The following is a 19,579-nucleotide window of genomic DNA, read 5'->3' as shown; positions in this document are numbered from 1 at the left end:
TTGTGTGTTCAGTCTCTTAAAATGTACATAGATTAGTGTGATTTTGATGTTTCTTAATTCATTACTGCAGGGTGGTAATGAGAGTCAGCATTCATGAAGATGACATAAAGAAAAGCATATTTGTATATTTTTTTTCTTTCTTTATTCAAAAAATAATTTCCTAATAAGTATCAGAGGCACTTCTGGACATTTTTTATGGGCGGGGCTTGATTGGTTTAATAATAACGAACACCAAATGGTATTTCTAGCTGTAACTATCAGTTTAGCCCTGCTATGCCTTGTGTTATATAAACCTTCACTATTAAAGTTACACATTTACCTGAAACCTAAGAAATCCAATCATTTCAATAAAACACACTTTTCAAACAATCCAACATCTTTCTGGAAACCATAAAAATACAGGAACAGTAATAAAACAACCTAAAACTAAAAGTCCTCTCTTAAAAAAAAAAATAATAATTTACCAGCGTTTTATTTTGAAAAACTTAATGTGATGTTTTTTTGTTTTGGAAAATGAAATCAAGGAGTTCATATGCACAACATAACTTCTGCACCCAGGTCTATTACAAATTATAGCTTTTTATATTAATTTTATTTTAAAATTAATTTTAAAAGCAATTCAGACACTGCTCATTACTATTTTTTTTTAATTCGCAACTATGGCGTCATCTTTTTTTTTTTTTTTTAACCAAGGTATTTTTATTTAGTTTTACATGCATATCAAACAAAACACAATCCTTATGCATTGCAAGGTCTCAGAAGTCTGAAAGACAAATTGCTTAAACAAATGTTCATATTTTTGACAGGCAGAAGTAAGCAAAGTAAGTAAGGAAGTCAAATAATAATAATAATGATAATAAATTCAACCCCATAACAATACCTCAATCATTTTTTTTAAATCAAACTTAATAAATATAAACATTTTACGAAAACTTTTTTATGAGCCAACTGCATTCTAACGATGTAAACTTGGGTGCTTTATAAAAAATAAATCAAAATACATTTTTTCTACATGAAGAATTGTTTCATGCATTGCATCGGGGTCTATATCAGCCAAGTGAGCATTGATGCACACTAGTTTTCACAGACTTCTGGGAAATTTCTGTAGCACTGGATTTTGATTTGCACAGGTCTAAAATAAAAAAGTGTAATGAAATATAAAGTGCAGTATGTAGTGAGTATTAAAGAAATAGCAGCATTTGATCTTTTTCTGTGGCTTTTCAAAAGACTGAACACAGTTTTTATTTTGCCTCTACTGGTGGAGGTTTGAATTGTCTTTTCCGATCAAGCAAGCCTCTTACTTATGCAAGATTGGTGGGGACCAGAGGTTTATATTAATGTTTTTTATTTTTCATTTATTTCTCAATAATGCAATAATTTGTCAAAATTGAAAATGATCTATCAAGGAAAGTAGATGTCAGTGAGGACCACTAGGACAGGCAGTTCCCCCCAATCCCCACCAAAGTAGCAGCACGCAAACCAGCAGCGTTACATCAGACATGTCTGAGCGTCATTCTCAAAGACTTTTGTTTCAGGAAAAAAAGTCTTATTCTTTGTCTTGGAATAAAAACAATCTGATCAAGATAGGTTTTCTATAGTAAAATAAGTTTACTTTAAAAAAAAATCACATTTTAGTGATTAGATTTTTTTCTTAAAATAAGAATTTTTGGTAAGAACATTTTTCTTACCTTAATGCCAGATTTATTTATATATATATATTTTATTTTAATAAAGTTTGACTTATTTCTGGAGAGCCTGTTTTTGCACCATAATCAGTTTGATAAATCAGACCTGGGACATCACATCAGCGTCTCATGAACAACTGTCCTCGACCCTACATCTCGCTCAAATCAGATTGAAGATCTGCTTTTCCAGTTGGAGAGACACAAGAAACAGGTTCTCTCTGTCAAAATTGACTTTGGCTACACTTTAAAAATATTGGTTTCTAAAAACGGACTCAAACATTGTGCATCCAAGAACTGATAAAATGTTGCACCATGGATGACAAGAAGTTGATTATAAAAATTTAGAAGTTTAATGTTTTACAGCACAAAAAAACTTTGTTTAATTAAAGAAAATATATACATCCCCAACAATGGAAATAAAGTAAGCAGCTAAACACAGGGAAAGATCCAGGGATGCACCGATCCAAATACAACTCTTAACCTTTGGTGTGAATTTTTTTTAACCTTTGTTGTGAATAAATGCTTTTGAGTAGACATGAATGAGAAAAAACCCTGCCAATTCTAAAAGCGAGTCCCCTAGAAATTTCCCAGAACTCTTTGGCAAGAACCAGTGTTAACGCCCTTGTGACATCAGTCTGAGTTTAGTACCTGTCATGGGTGGGGTTGTGCTTGGAGGTTTCTTGGAGGTGGAATTATTGTTTATAAAAGTACATGACTGACTTTTGGAAATTGAAAAATCTGATTTATTGAAACCTCCATGATGCTACTGGTGATTTTGAAAGACCTCAATAAACGGTTGAAACACATAGATAGCAAAGTTTACTTAGGGTAAATCAAGATGCCTCCTTAAAATAACATATTTTCTGTATATAATTTTGAAAAACGTTGATTATTTACTTTTAGTTTTTGAGTCAATTTTTGTTGTAAAGAAAAGAACACTACAAATCTACAATTGTCTTTTTTTCAAGGTTCTATCATTTTTTTAATAAAGATTTAAAAAATGAAAATGTTAAACTTGAACTTCTTGTGATGTTTTATGAAACTTGTCTTGTGTACAGTATGTATTGAGTCCGTATGAGACAGAAGATCTTTAATCACAAGAGAAACAGGGATTCTTTGATCCCCACAGGTCATTGATTCCAGAAACAAATAAGTCTGGGATCTGAAACGTAAATTTGAAGTCATAAATCATCTTTTCTACACATGCTCTCCAAAAACAATTTCCCCCAAAAACTGTTGCAGCAAAGAAATGATATTCACATTTAATAATTTGCTGCCCCTTTCATGAAGTTGCTTGCATGTCTTTTTTAACCTTGGACTCCCATGTGATTAACTTTTAATGTTTTATAATTAGTAGTATCAATGGCAAAGGAGTCAGCAGGGCAGAGGTGGGGTGGCTACACCCAAGAGAGCCACCTTATGAATAAACGACTGGCAATAAATGGACTGGATCATTACTGAATCAAGTGATCTGCAGAATAATCTATTGATTTTCTGGTCTTTCTTACTTCTTTATTATTCTGTATCACAGTATTGCAACATCAGGAGGAAGCCACTGATGGATGGGATGCTCAGACCTCCGCAGTGATCATGATGGACTTGTTTTAGGGACTCTTTTGTGTACAATCTGTCCCCGGGATGTATGCAGACCGGGGGCTTGAATCCTAAACCTTAAAGGTAGAGATTAGGGCTAAGTCTACCTCGTTAGTTGACTTTGCCATCGATTCGCTTTATTCTTTATTATGTACAAGAGGACACATCACAAAACTGCTAATTGGCAATAATCTTTTTGTCAATAGTTCACGAGACTGCAGAATTTAGATAAGGAAAGTTCAAGTTTAAAATACACGATCAGGCCCCCATTAATCCTGCTGGGTATACTCCTGGGAAAGCTTCAATCAGCCTCATGTTCAGAGTTTTCCACAGTAAATTATTGAAGTTTATAAAAGGTGAGTAAAAATACATAAAGGTACTTCTTATTTTTGATGTTAACAACAATACCATATCAGAACAACATTTGATTGGAGAAGTTTTCCTTTGATTGTGACTTTAAATCACTACTTAGGAAGGATGTTCATATGCATAAATAATAATACATACAATATAAAGAAAAATAGTCAGACTTATATAACTTATAGTTATATGTTAATTATAGTTTTTTATCTTAGTGACCCACTCCAATAAAAATCTTGTTTTTAGTGTTTTTAACATCTTCTTGTGGGATTCTTCTTATGATAGAGGACATATATAAAGGAAATTAAGCTTAAAATTGAATTTCTGAATTTTTATTTATTCAAAACGATGTGAATAAGGAGCAGACGAATACATTGGGAAAAGGCTGTAGCAGTGACATAGGTGTTGCAGTCTTCCGGTCAAACTGCTGCTCTTTATTCGGATGCATCCACTTACAAATAGATCCATGAACGTCTTCAGTTTCCTCCTCCGAACTGATATCTGGCTTAAAACTGTACGGCTGGATAGCTCGGATTTTTCTTGCCATTTTTTTTCCGCCCATAATCTTATGTTAGAGTTGGGGCTGTAAGGTAGCGGAAAGAAAGTGAACAAAATGATGATGGGAAATGAGGACAGGCTCACTCCTAGCCAACAAATCAGAGGCAAATTTCCAATGAATTTCTGCCGCTCTGCAGAAACATATTTTCTAAAAAAAAAATTATATTTTGTCAAAACATCCTAATCATAATTAAACGACCACTGGGAACACCTTTTAAAATAGATCAAAAGATGATTGAAGTCAGATTGAAATGCTTCAATCCGACACCATCAGGTGTGTTAAAAGTGGACTTGTTTTTACCGGCTGTGTTTTTATTTATTTTGGCCCGAACCAAACAGAAGTTGTGGCAGCTTTCCAATTAATCACAAATCCATGTAATCCTTTGTTTAAATATTAACACTTAGCCATCGCTTTAGTTTTTTTGTGAATCAAGACCATATTTCCTTTCAGTGAGCCCAGTTTAACAGACAAGTTCTCTCTTTTACCTGCTGGTTTGTTTATTTTAATATTTGAACCTTGTCATGGACTTACAACCTGTCCAGTAAGATAAAAGTGAGATCAGACTAAATTAATAAAGAAAGATTTGTTGTAGAAATCATTTTTTAAAAAGGATTGCAGATTCTTGTTTCTGTCAGGGTTCATTTGTGTTTTTTGTGTGATCACAATCTCTTTGTGCTTCACTGGATTTTCTTTTAAGACAGGCTCAAGTTTAAGTTTTTCTCTGTGACCGTAACTATGTAAATATGTTCACACATGGACGCTTTTCTGCGTTTGTTCCAGTTTCAGCTGACGGACATTTTAGAAACGTGATGGAGAGTGAAAAATAACAACAAACTTAGATTTAGAACTTGGCCAAAAAAAATTTACAAATATAATATAAGAAAGAACTATTAAAACAGATGGAATTTTGCCTCAAAACACAAACTATTTTTTACTCTGAAAAACAACATTCAAGTTTAGCTAATGTTTGGTTGATATTTTAAGGGTTGCGAAATGTGAGTGTGTGACAACAAATATGTTAAAATAAAAGTTGCTGACAGGAAGTATCTTCACTTCAATGGAATATTCTGAGTACACAAAATGCAAAAACAACCAAAAAGTGTTAAACTGCATTTTGAAACAAATGCTAATTTATGAATAAAAGAGTTGAAACTAAATTCTAGAATTAATTTTGACTCTTTACATAAATACACAAATATATTATAAAAATGTTCTTTTAGAAATGTCATTATCATGCAATTATTTAGAAACAATTAAGTTTAATTCTGAGCTGAATCAGATTTCCACATTTGGCCTACTTAGAAAAAAGTAAACAAACTTGTGATTTTTTAAGCATTCAGGAGTGAGATTATAACTGAAGGTCACAGTTCCCATACACGGCATTTTTTATGGTTAAACATTTGACACTGAAATCACACACAAATAGGAGTGTGACCTTTTGATTCACGGGTGAATGTTGAATCCCTCATTTCTAGAACTGCTTTTACCTCTTAAGACCAAAGTTCTTGTTTGATGTGTCTTTTTTATGTAGTAGTCACAGATCCCCAGTTAAGCAGAATTAACTATTGTGGTAATATACCACACAATGTGATGTCCATGGATGTGGATGCTAGGTCTTAAGAGGTTAAGCCTTACGCCTAGCTTAAACTGGAAGTGGTGAATGGAGGCCGTTTCCATTTGGGGCATTGTTAACTCATGTTGTGGTTCACACCAGGTGCAGAGCCTTCCGCGGTCTTCCACATGCCTGTAGAAAAAAAAAATATGCATAAACATTTTTGCTCTACGGACTCACCAACCACTCTAAGACTTCAACATTTTCATGTGGGCCTTATCCCTGCCCTGTACAGGTTTACTCATTTTTCCCCCTGCAGACAGCTTGTATCTTACTATAACAACGCGTGTTTGCCTTGTCCTCATATTCAAAGGATCAGAGGTTCGGTTAGCTTTTAAGAAGTTAGTAACCAAAGACTGGAAAGGCTATCTTAGAATCCGACCCCCACCTTCTGTTCCCGAATTAGAAGCCAACCCACATGTACCACTGTATGCTGGTTTTCTGCACCGTCAAATTACTCATTTTTAAAATTTGTTAAGTTGAACTACTTTAGGCTTCATCATGATGATCAGAATGCTGTGGGCGATATCAGAGGTCGTAGGCACAGTTATGGAAACCATGAAGTCACGGTTTGCCCATCTTCACGTTCTGTTAGCATTTGAGTTTTTGAAAAATCTCTTGGGTGCATCCTTATGCTGCATCCACACCGGATACAATTTGCATGGCAGGGGCTTCGAGTTTTATTAAGTGAATGAACAGACGTAATCTGAGGTCTTGCGGTATGATTTTGGCATCAGGTGTGACGCGATTTGGGCGGCAGACACGGTGTGTCAACCAATCGTAGACTCAGCTCTGGGCATGTGACGTTGTCAGTGACTAGATCAGAAGGTTAAAAAAATATCCAACGCGGCTGCTCATTGCAAGGATTTTCCTACTGAACTTTCTTTTCTTAACCCGATGGGGCCGGAGACTGTCCCGGCTACTTTTGGGTGTAGGTGGGATACAGCCTGGACATGTCACCAGCCTATTTCAGAGTCCGTGGAGCTGAAGTGATTGAGCTAGCTATGCTAGCCAGCCACCCGGTGGATAGACTAGCGAGGAAGCATCGCCTCCTAGGGTCCGGGTAGACAAGAGCTGCCACGGATGTCATTGTAGCGGGCGCGATCTCTTCAGCTACATGGGCTTATGATGTTTTTCTTATTTTCATCAAAAAGATTTTCAATTTTTTCCCCTCTCGGGTTAATGCGGAACAGAAATTCTTCCAACTGGGCCACAGACAGACAGAAGTAACGTTTAAAATGGCCGACACATCCAGACGCAGCTGGTGCTGCAAGAGCGAAGTACTCCTCAACAGGAGAGACTCTGAATCTAACCAAGATACGACGATGTGCTTGCCAGCGCTTCTGTAGATCTCTCCAAAACATATAAACCTAAGCTACTCACTCAACATCATCCATGTTTTCCATGATGCGGCAATGAATGAAGTCCAGAAGAATTTGGCAGTTGCTCCGCAGCCGGGGCGTCAAGGCGTTAGGGCAACATCAAGCAGTAAATTTGACGCGCAAATCGTGTCTGGTTTGAACGCAGAATTAGTTAGATTGGCTGTCAGAATGAAGAGGAGTTTGAGAATACTCTGCAAAAACCGAATCTTAAGAAAGTAAAAATGCTCTTGTTTCAAGAAAAAAAATCTTATTTTCTGTCTTGCAAAAAAATGTAATCAAGTAATTTTTTCAATACATGATTTTAGTTTGAGAAAACATGTTTTAGTGACTACAATTTTTATACTTAAGATATGGATTCTTGGTAAGACCAGTTTTTTTTTTTTTTTTTACCCCATTGGCTGAATTATTATTTTTTTATTGGCTTATTTAAAAAAAAATCAAATTTTTACAATACTGACTAATTTCTAGAGGGCTATTTTTGCATTGTAACCCATGAACTAAGAAACTGAAATGATAGTACATTCGTTCCTAATATATATAATTACATTGTAAACATTGATGGAAAACTTTGCCAAACTCCGGTTCAGGTTTTCCACGCCACCTCTCCAGACAAAGAAATTCAATTAAAGGCTCCTCTTCCCACTTGGGCCGGTCTCCAGGGCGCATTTTGCAGGCGACTCTACCCCGTAAGAAATTAGAAAATGCCACAATAAAACCCGAAAAAACTGTAGAAAAAATGATAGGAAGTTAAATTATGAAAGCTCTCAAGCCGCCCTCCGTAAACGCACTCCTGACTTTAGCTGGAAAAATCCAAAGACGACAAAGTAGCTCAGGTAAGAGTTTTCCCTTTCCTCCCAACTATGCTTCATTTCGTTTTTAAACACACTTAAAGAGTGACTGAAACCCCAGAACATGGACTTTACATGTTAGAAAGGTTGTTAGAAAAGGTGGAGAGTTTGCGTGAGGAGTTGTCGGTAAACACGGTGCGAGTCTGGACGCAGCGGCTGCGCTGACAGCAGCAGCAGCAGGTCTGGAGCGGCTCATTCAGTCTGAGCACCTTTACTAAAAAGCCGGCGACAGGACCACGTTTTCACAAACTCGAGAATTAAACGAAACGCAGTCCGAATTTAGAAGCGGAGCGGACGCGTAACCGACGCGTAAAAGCCAAACTTTGCGCCCTCGTTTGGCGCATTTGTGCCCGGTCAGTGCTGGCGAGGCTGATTCACGTTCGCTGACTTTTAGCACGCACGAGACCGCTTTAAACCCGTCCACTTTGGAGAGAACTTTGAGAGTCTTCATCAGCTTGCACCTGTGTTTAAAGGCTGCTCCCGCGAGCTGGCGCGTCTGACAGACGATCCATGACGCACGAGGGGAAATAAAGCACCGAAAGTTGCACTTTTAGTCCAGATCAACTTAGTGAAACTCTTTTAACTTTCACACTGTATCATCTACTGTTCATAGAGGAACTCCACTGTATGCTGTAGCTTTTCAAGCGGAAGTTCTGTTTTTGTAGGTGGTCTTTGACGAGTTAAAAATACATTTTTGGGTTCATTTTCTTCTGATTGCCTTCAAGAAATGAAAGTTAAATCTGCTTCTTTCTGATTCACAACTTATATTTATTAATAAGATCTAATTAAGTAAAATGTTGCCAATATTTGGCACCTGTCTGTCACCACACATACGCACCGAAACCGTCTGCACTTTGATAAATATTAGACAGTTTTGACTGCAAGGCAGGTTTTCTGACTTCCGTCTCCTGAAGGACAGATTGTTTAAACACAGCATGTTCTGTGCATGCTCGGTTTTGTTGTGATCTCTGCAGAACACGACAAATATGGGAGATAAAGTACATGTTTTTTATTTTTTATTTTTGCAAAGGGTCCCTTGCATATATATAAATGTCAGCTTTGCTTTCTAGTTCGTTTGCAATTATTGTCAGGAATGAAGATGAGGACAGGAATAGATCACTGGCACTTTAAGCCTGGATTTCTCATATTCTCGCCGGATCTTTCTCCTTTGCTAATTATTGTGTTGTTTTCAGAGCAAATATGTCATATCCATGGCGACCAGGCAGGTTTATTGTCTCTCCTGTGCAATAGCTCACAAAAGTAATTAATTATCCCCTTTTTTTCTCTCCCTGCTGTCTTTGGTTAAACAGATCATTCAAGGAAAGCCATCTTCTAACATAAAAAATGCCACTGCTCCTACAACACAAGGTAAACATGAAAGTTTCTAAGCCTTTCAGTTTTGATGTCCCTTTGGCGCGTTTGTCTTGCAAATCTGCTGCTAAAGATGAACAAATTTCATCCTGTTAAAAAGGTGCGTCATGTGCAGTTTCTGATGTATTTTTTTCATTATATCCTCATGATGCAGCAGCTGTTCAGCCTAACTGTTGCAGATTTATTCATGCATGCAAAGCAAGCACACACTTGGCACTTGAACAGGAAAGCTTTAAAAAACACATGTTTAGGCATGAAATCAGCTTGCATTTTGTGTGTTTTGAATAGCAACCATTAACCAGGCAAGAGGTAAGTTTGCTCTAGTGGTTCCTTTGATTTTATGGGGTCAACAAACATAATAGCCAACAGCAGGTGACACTGCGGGAACAACACTGGGGTGTTGGTCATGTACTCACAGGTAAGCTGTGAAGGAGGGAGTCAAAAGAGTTAAGAAGTTAGCAGGACATTTTCACTGTAAGAATGGAGAAACACAACTTATTGATGAAACTTATCTTTTGTTTTCAATATTACTGTTTTGAGCTAATTTTGTTTTCTGCAGTTTACTTCCTTTTCTAATAAATGCTGAGTAAGCATTTACACTATAGTAATTCTCCTGCTGCTTTTCCTTACAATTTTGACACAAAAAACTCAATCACACTTTAAGCAATTTCAGCAATCTTGGTATATAAACGTCCAGCTCATTCAGGAAATTACTGCTTTTTGGTATTCATAAACTTTATAGTTTTTTTTTAAAATACCAAGCAAAATATGCCCACAGGAAATGAATGAGAAATTGCTCAAATCCTTCAAAACAATTGTGCATTTGAAACTTATGAACTTCCATATACTTTCAGCTAGAGACATCATTCAAACTTTAAAATGTTCCGTAACTACAAAATTTTCAAGGGTAATTCAGCATGTAGCTTTTATTGTACATGCTAGCTTTTTTGTGACTAATTTACACAATTTTCAGGGTTATTTTAGGCTAATTTGGAGTGTTGCTAATATTTAGGGAATAATAGTTGCCAAAATGTTATGGCAAAAATAGAAATATTTAAATTTCTTTTAGGCAAATTTGGAATTTAGCTAATATGTTAGCATTTTGCTAGCTGTTTTGGCAAAATTTGACATTTTTTCCATTTTTTTTTTTTGGCTAAATTGTCATTTAGCTAATATTTTATCAAGCTTTCAGCTTCAGCATTTTCAGCTATCGGCTCTGGCATCTTAAACAGCTACATTCAGCTTACATCATTCACACTTTTATTATCGCCTGTAATGCTATAAATCTAGTTTTATTCAGAATTGTTTGAAGGGCTCCTCTTGATTTCAGCTTTTCTTTCTCCTAATTGGTCCTGAAATGTTGCCTGTATCGCTTTGCTCACCTGAAGCTATGTTCACACCGCCCTCGTTGAAGCAAGAGGGAACTGGCTGCAGATCAGATGGTGCCTGACATCATCGGCCCGAAGGGTAAATTATACAATTTACCCAAATCCTAACCCTAAAGTATTTAAAATTGTAGAGAAAACTTGTATTAAAGCTTAAAATGGGAAAAAGTTTAATTGTTAGGGTCGCCAGTTAAAATAAAGTTTTATATGGGGGGGCTTTCAATTCTGGATGTTAGTGTTTGCAGCCAGATCCTCTTGGTTGGAGCGACCATTTTCAATTAAAAGTCCATAACACAGGCATATATGCATGTTTTGGGCTTCAGCGTTAAAATATATAGATATAGATTATTTTATATCACAATAAAAAATATATATATCACAATATACCACAATAAAGTATATTTTCAGTTATTCTCTGGAAAAAAAAGACAAAAAGTTATTACTGACTTTTCCCTGACTTTACTTTTTATGTAACATATAACTGAAAAGTTACACTTGCTGTGGACACGCACTAGAAAACGGTAGAAAAGAAAAAGAAGAAGCTCCTCCCTGCTTGTGCAGCGTGAACACAAAGGGCTAAATTCGCGTTCTTGAACGCGCAAAATGCGTCACATGCTCGATATGTTCGTAGCTTAACAGATAGAAAATATTCGTGTGCCGCCAAGATTTTTATTGCTTGCAGCCCTATCAGTCAGTAAAATGCCTCATGTCCCATAACTGCTCTTTTGCATTGTCAAGGGGGCCTGTAGAATTGTGTTTGTGATCCATCTGACCTTGGCTGTGGTCCTCGGGTTTTTGATGTCAACCAAGCATCAGTTATCCAGGGCAGCGGTTGACGACTTCAGGAGCCATTAGTTTTGTCTCCGCAGCACACAAGCTTTATCAATTGCTTCCAGTGTAATGATTTTGTATACAAATTTACACTGCCACGACCATAGTGTTTCCCTTGTAAAAATATACTGCTTTCAACACATACTGTTAGACCACAGCACAAATAGCACACATGTTTTTTTAATCATCATTATTGTTTTTTATTTTAGTGCTGAGGAAATGTCCTTTTTGCATGCTTGATCAGCCAGTAGAGAAATCCAATATAATGGAGGTTCAAGGTGAATTGCATCCCGAGCAACCCCCCCACCCCCTCCACCCTTTTACTGTAGGAACACTCCAAAGCAAAATAAACAAATCATGCAGACAACAGTAATATAGGGTTGATTTTGAAGGCATGAAATAAGTATCGATTAAATCCAGCAGTTCATAGATGAAAATGGCCTTTTTAGTAATTTGTCCTGGGTCCTTTCAATACGATGGAGAAAGAGAGAGACAGAGGTTTGGACTTGGGAGGAGAAAGACTGCAGAGGAGGGAGGAGGGGGAAAGAGGAGAATAAGACAAGTGAGAAACAGACAGGAAGAGGAGCTTTCCGAGATTTGAGAAAGGGACGAGCTGCCCCTCTACGAGCTCATTATCATTCTTAATAAGTCTTAAGGAATGAGGGAGCATTGAGTGTAAATGCACGGTAATCCTAACGCTGGCCAAGGTTAGTGGGGACGGCGGCACGCGCTCACAGTTCCCAGCTGGCCACTTTGGGACAAGGAGCACAATTAAGGATAGATGTTCAAGGAGAAAGTGAGGACGTTCAGACAGTTCGCTGAGGTTATGGGCCCTTTACCCCAGCCTGTGGCTTTTCTGTGCCCGGGCCACCTGGCATTTAGAAGTAAACCTAATTTGAATCAGACCTAAAAACAAGTATGGATTCATTCATTTGGAGAAGAAACTCAAAAGTTTTGATTTAATATTGAAATCCAGTCTGGAAGAGCTCCGGTTTTCCATTGCTGCTCTGTGTAACTGTTGACTGCTGCGCGCTAAACTCCTTGGGTGTGGTCCAGAAGCAAGCCTTAAGATGAATAGGATGAAGTGGTGACCAATTAACTAATTTAACAAATTGCCAGTCACTTGTAATGGTTGTTCAGCCATGTTGCTTAAATGGAAATTCAATCCAGTATTTATGTCTGTGCTGTAGTAAGTTTGCAGGCCAGTGTGTTGTCACCCCATACATTAAACGGTGATGGCTATATTCATTTTTCTTTGTCATTAATCAGATCAGATGAGGGAAAGCCTTCCGTATCAATCTCAGTCACTGACAAAAGCACATTAGAAGGAATTTTTAGGCTTTTACTCTAGAAGCAGAATGAGAGGTTGTATTAAAAGCCTGTTTTTAGAATTTAAAATAAGAATTAACTAAATAATTATTTGCCCATTTTATTAGTTTGGATTAACAAATAGCAAATTTCTTTGATGCATTTGACAGTAGACTCCACAGTGATGTAGTGGTTAGCACGGTCTGGGTTCAAACGTGGAGTTAGCGTGTTCTCCAGGCACTTCCCACAGTCTAAAAACATGCGTCATATGTTAAGTGGTGACTAAACTGCCATCTGTGTTTGAGTTTGCGGGTCTGCAACTGCCAGGTGACCTGTTCAAGGTATACCCCGCCTCAGCTGGGTTGACTTCAGTGGCCCTATGACCCTGAAAGAGATGCAGTGGGTTTTGAAAAGGACACTTAAGCATAAATAATAAGTGTTGTGCTGACACTGAACAGTCTCCTCACACTTGTTTCTAAAAATCCAACCTAAACATTAGGAACCAATGGCACAGAAGTCGGGGTGTAACGATTCATTTTAACTACGATTCGATATTTGTGGTTGGCAATTTGATTCACTTTTGATTTTGGTTTATTTTGTATCATCCGATTCAATCTGATTCTCTGACCTAAAACCGATCCAGGACTTCTTTAGACAAATCTTCAATCAGTCTGACTCGGAGATAAATAGCTGGTACTGAACAGTTCAGGTGAAGTTTTCCAGATTCCTTGTATTTCTTACAAGATTATTAAGTGTGAGTTAAAATTGTAAACAAGAATTAATGGCAATTCCATTCAAATTTTTTTCATAAGGTTCAGTGAAATGTTGTTTTTCCTCATCAAAATGATACAAACAGAACATTGTTAGAACATTCTACGGCGCTGTATGGTCACACGTCTTTAGAAAAGGGTTTCCACACATTGGAATGGTGATTGATTTGAATTGATTTTAATTGATTCAAGCTTAATAGATTAATAATCGATTAATAAAAATGTAAATCGATTTACCACATAACACTAAAGTCTGCTAGCGTGATGCTAACGTTTAACAGAATTTCCCGTTGGACGGCTGATGCTAACGCTCTATCGACGTAAACATACATTCCTGATTAAATGAACATCTTTATAAACTCACAGGCATTCATTTTCTAAACTCTTTCAAAGAAATATTTTTAAAGTAACCTTGCGTGGTCTAAAGAACCGTTTTTTTTTCTCATACTTTCTTCTTCTTTAAAAAAGTGTGCTGCTATAGCGTGATCGCCACCTAGTGGCCAAACTGAAACGCCCTCTAGGAGAAGCAGAACAATGTTTACAATGTTAATGATCTGAACATTTTTGTTGGAACTTTTCCTTCTGAGAAACCATGTAACACTGTATGATATTAACAATCTCATTAATTCACTGATACATTTTACAATATGTGAACTGTATCAGATTAGTAACAAACAGTAGATTTTTAATGTATTTCTAAACAAATGTGTATAAATGTGTAAATTGTCTAAATTCAAAATTGAATTGAATTGTGAGAATCGAAAGAATCTAAAAAAAAATTGAATCGATTCAGGCTCTTGTGAATCAAATCAAATCGTTTCTGGAAATTCTAATCAATACCCAGCCCTAGTAATGGCGTATATCGAAATTGCTGCAGAAAAATTATAAAGGGTAATATAGTAAAAATATTGCATGAGTATGTAGGTAGCATTTGGGAAAGCTGATGACACAGAAGCTGATTGTTCAAACTTGCGTGACCCTCTTGTCTCCGTTTGTTGTTTTGTCATGTCCTCCAAGTCTGTGAACATAAACTTCCATCTTCTCAGTTTTTTACTCTTGCAAACGCTAGTAAGGTTTTTCTTCAACACATCAGGCTCGTTTGTTTGAGTTGTTTTCTCACTTTACCTCTTTTTAAAGTTGTTTGTCAAGCATATGTTATGATCCATATTGAACAAGGTTACAAACACAAGTCTTCCTCGCTCTTTTTCCTCATTTGACTGCATTTTAACTGAAGCACACTTAGCAACGTGCTCCCTTCCTGCCCTTTTTCTCCCCATCGTCAACCATCCAGCCCCCCCCGGGGAGCCTTGGAAGACAGAGAGCATCACCATGGTGATGGGAACACCGATCACACACGCACCGGTCCATTGTGACTGGCGTGCGTCGAGGTGAGAGGGAACAAAATGTCAAAGCAACAGGTTTTTTTGTGTTTTTGTTTTGCCCTAATTCTCCGAGGATCGGAGCTCAGATCCCGCTCAGTCACACTGAAGACACTGTGGGAGTTTAGGAAACAAGTTGATTGGGGAAACAAGTGACATGGAAAGCGAGTGTGAAAACAAATGTGTCTGTGATTTTTTTTTTTTCTCCTTCATAACAGTGTTCTGCTTTTACAAAAAAAACATTGTTTTCACAGCAGCCCTAATGTTAAAATGAAGTCCCTTTATTTTTCCAGCCCATACTTTAGCAATAATTCCATGCGATTACCTCATGATACTTCCCTTTGAATATTCCCTCCATACTGTCCTTTGACCCGCCTTGATCAGAGGAGCATGTTGTGAGCTTCACAGCACACAGAGGGAAGAGTCTTATAGAAAGTGTGACGTTGAAAAGGTGGAGCAGCTTTTGCCCCCAACCCTCTGGAAGATGTGGACTGTGTTGGATGACAGGTCCAGGGTTGCCCTCAGTCCCAGAGGTTGTGAGGGGGGGTCAGCCTGTGGCAGAAGGCCTAAAGGTGACTTCAGTCACAATATCCAAGCGTCTGGTGTAATATCTGGGCCTCCTGCCCTCTGCTTCCCATAGGAAATCCAGCCTTTATGCTAATAGGTATTAGGGTTCCATCTCTCCCTCTTGTGCATCCTTTTTATTTTGATATTAAGGGTCATTAGTGTGAGCTGTAAGCTAGCGCTGTAACTTCTATTATTATGGATAAGTACGGTGGCCCTGAGGTGCAAATCACAAAACCATATTAAAGATCTCAACAACAATTTAAAAAGCAACACAATTAATTAAAAAAACATACAATTTAGAAATTAGAACAAAATTCCTGAAATACAAACACAATTTCAAAATAATTAAACAAAATAAATTAAAAAAAGAAATCAAACTGAAATGTTAAAAAAACAAAATGCAATAAGAAACAAGAAAAAGGAATTATGGGACATCGCTGATTGAATGATGATATGTTTTTTAAAATTTGAGTTTTGAGTTATGTTTTATGATTAGTGTTGTCCTGCAGCTGCTGCTGCCGGGCCCTTTTTCCCACCCAGTCTCCTGGCTCACCTGGCAGGTGCAGCCAATGTCCCCTGATCGCCACCAGCTGTCTGTTCAAGGCAGAGGAGGCCACACCAAGCCAGGCAGGGAGCAGCGCAGCAGGGTGGGCTTTAGTTTGTGTGGTGCTGGTTTGGGTTTGTCTTTTACTCCTTTTTGTCCTCGGCAATCTGCTGGGTTTTGTTGTGTCAGTTTGGGGTTGGACCTTGGTAGTTCTGATTTACGAGCTTTGTTTAATTTCTTTTCTTTAGGTAGTTTTGTTAGGCAGCCTTTAGCAGGGAGCTGCTGACTGACGGTCAACATGGCTGCGTCAGCAGTCTCCCTGACTTATTTTATGTTTGGCCGAGGTTCCAACTCTCTTTTGGTTTGTCTTTTCTTGACCAACACACTAATTATTTGATCTTCATTTCAGGACACATGTTTTCATTATCTTAATAAACTGTGTTCCTTTACATTTGGTGTCCAGTTTTAGTTATTGTCCCTGTTTATCAACATTTTTCACTTTTATCTCATTTAATTTTTTTCGTAACCATGTTTTGATTTCTAAAACGTGATTTTTATTTTTTTGTTTTACTTTTATAGTTGTCATGATTTTAAATATTTTTTTGCGTCGAGTGATTTGGAATCAAGGGCCACCGTACATCAGGCCTGAGGTTTCATTAACATTTGCTCTTAGAGTCGTCAGGCTTTTTCATGCCAAGTCTTTAAGTCTTTCCTCTGTCTCTTTCCAGGACAGATGGAAAGGTGGTGATCCTAAAACATGGTTTTATGTTTGGAGACCTCTTCTTGCCCCTTTAGCTGCTACTTTAACCACAGCACGGGCCTATCCTGGTCAGTGGTGCGTTGTAATCCCGCTTCAGAATTCCTCCTGGCTTCATAGAGTAAATACATTTTTCAGCATTTATTAGAACCCAGCTCTCCAGAAGGGACTCCTCTCTGCTCTCCTATTGCTGCTTCAGCAATTAGTAAATTGATTAGGAGAACTTCAACACACCTCCTTGGCTCTTATCTCCCTAATCTAAGACAATATTGCCGTGCCATGGGACAGCATAAATATTTTAAGGGAAACCCTCAGCGAATCTCATTAAATGGCTCTGGGGCCGAGCAGCTGCCTCCTGCTGAAGGTCCCTGCCAATTTTCTAAACTATGATTAAAGAAAAGTTTTGGATTATTTAAACATGCGTGTCCTGTGGGTTTTTTTTTTTTTTTTTTTTTTAGTGCCACTGAAGACGTCTGATTCTTGTGCCGGTCCATGCCAGAACTGCTACTCTCCCATTGGATCTATTAGTTTGAAATCGTTTGGGTGATGACTCTTTGAAATTGATGGTCATTCTGGGATTCTGTGTTCAAATGCATAAATGCATTACAACAAAGACCTCTCTTTTATGCACTAATGCTAATTAAAATTTTTACCCCCCCTCCTCCATCCTTTCCCTACTGTCAAAGCTGCAGAAGGAAAGACTTGGTAGCAATTTGGCAGATAATCAAATTGCATTTTAAATGGAGCTGTTTAAAGATGACTGGGATCTGCTCAAAGGAAGGAGCTGCGGCACAAATTAACCTCAAATTTGTTGCTATGTGCAAAGAGGAACAATACGGCAATGTGCAGAGGACAATAGGTGGATGCATTTATGTTAACAGATTACATGCAAGTTTAATTTGTTTTTCTGACTAGATGAAGCAATGTCCAGTAAAACTGATTTGTTTTTCTCCTAAAAACACGCAAGCAGGAATTCTCAACTATTATATCACTCTTCCAACCTTTTATGACACATCTGAGCCGTTTTGTTGCAACGCTGATAGAATGTGACTTATGAAAGGATACCTGAGAGAGATTTTCCTCTTAGTTCATGATTTTCAGCTCGACAGGAACAGCAAAGTGGGTGGAAAGCTTTGTCAACATCTATGTTTGTCTACAAAAATATGCGCTTAGAAGCTGTCCCCCCACATTTGGTATACATCATTAAGTTTTCCGTGGCCAATCCAACTGTGTGTTCAAACAGCATTCCAGTACATATTAGTGACATCTCATTAGGGGAAAACAGAAAAGTGACACAAAATATTTGGAAAACAAGCCCGAATTGTTTATCTCTCAGAATCATTTAAAAGTGGGATTCTCATGAAATCATAGAGTCGGATCAAACGAGTGGCTTCTCAAACCTTGTTTAGCTATGTTTTGTGTTTGCCCCAGAAAGAATGAGGCAATATCTTTTTGCTCCAAAGCCAGAATTTTTGTAACTGAAGCGTTTTATCAGAGGGTTGTTGAAAATCAGGAATGTAAAAGTCAGAATGCACAAATGAATCCCCACTTTGACCATCTTTCTAAAGGTTTTAAAAGCATTCCTAAGAGGTTGTTTAATTATGATTATGCCATTTTTAGTCAAAATTAAAAAAAAAAAACTGTCTCGTTTTCTAGGACATAGTTTCTGCAGAGCAGCAAGAGTTGATCAGAATTTTGATCAGAGAAGGATAATCTGAAAGGTGAACAACAACCTCTGAGTTGCGGATGAAACCACGCCCCCAAACCTAACATTACTAGTACAACAACATTGGAGCGATCCAGACGTTCAGTTTTGAGCCAGATTCAAGCTTGGAAGAGGAAAACAAAGACGTACATGGATCAATTTGTCTACAAGTGGATGTGTCAGGATAGAGCACAACAGGGAGCTTGTGGCCTGCATTTATTCCATCTTCTCCTGATTCTGATCTGAGATATACATATGTGTATATATATAAAACAACTCAGAAATGTAATTTTAAGGTTCATTTTATTTACATATATCCTCTATCATGAGAAAAATGCCACAAGAACATGTTAAAAACATCTCTGAGGAGAAGCGTGGATTTTCAAGCATAAAGGTTTCTATTGTGTAGTTTGAAAATAGTGGTCATTTTACAGTTACACATAAAGAAAAACATTACCTTTTTGTACAGATGCAGAAAAACCATTTTGTCAAAGTTTCTGCTTTAAATCAGGTGAAGTTTTGCAATAATTTTGAACAACACATTTGCTGCTGCCCATAAAAAAAGGAATTTGGATCAGCAAGTTTCTAAAGCAATGAGATTTTCAAGACTTTAAACATGTTAATAGTTTTCATAGTTCAAATATGAAATTAAAAAAAAAAACATTTTTAATGAGAAAATGTGAACCAGCAAATTAAAATTAAAGCACTTTAACAGCAGTTTAGTTTTCTGTGTTTTCAGAATTACCTTTCTCTAATTTCCCTCTATAAAATATGAAATAATCTATGTTTTTCAAAGTTAGTCAAAAGTTGTAAAAGAAAATGACAAAAAATGGAATAAAATTGACAAAGTGGACTAATCATAACAGCAATTCTAATATTTCCTCACAAAACATCAGAATGGATGATAACTAGATATAAGGTAA

General features: G+C 37.3%; 1 long non-coding RNA gene across 1 annotated transcript in view; it reads left to right on the top strand.

The window, feature by feature from the left end:
• Positions 1-6,341: 6,341 nt before the first annotated feature.
• The window catches only part of LOC112159167, a 45,264-nt gene continuing 32,026 nt past the window's right edge, over positions 6,342-19,579 (top strand). Inside the window, exons 1-2 of the long non-coding RNA XR_002921437.2 lie at positions 6,342-8,024; positions 9,350-9,407. This is a non-coding gene — a long non-coding RNA (uncharacterized LOC112159167). The remainder of the gene's footprint in view (positions 8,025-9,349; positions 9,408-19,579) is intronic.

This window comes from Oryzias melastigma, linkage group LG7 (genome assembly GCF_002922805.2).
Source record: "Oryzias melastigma strain HK-1 linkage group LG7, ASM292280v2, whole genome shotgun sequence".
Lineage (NCBI taxonomy): Eukaryota > Metazoa > Chordata > Actinopteri > Beloniformes > Adrianichthyidae > Oryzias > Oryzias melastigma.
The sequence above is the reverse complement of the archived record's forward strand: the minus strand, read 5'-3'. Positions and strand labels throughout refer to the sequence as shown.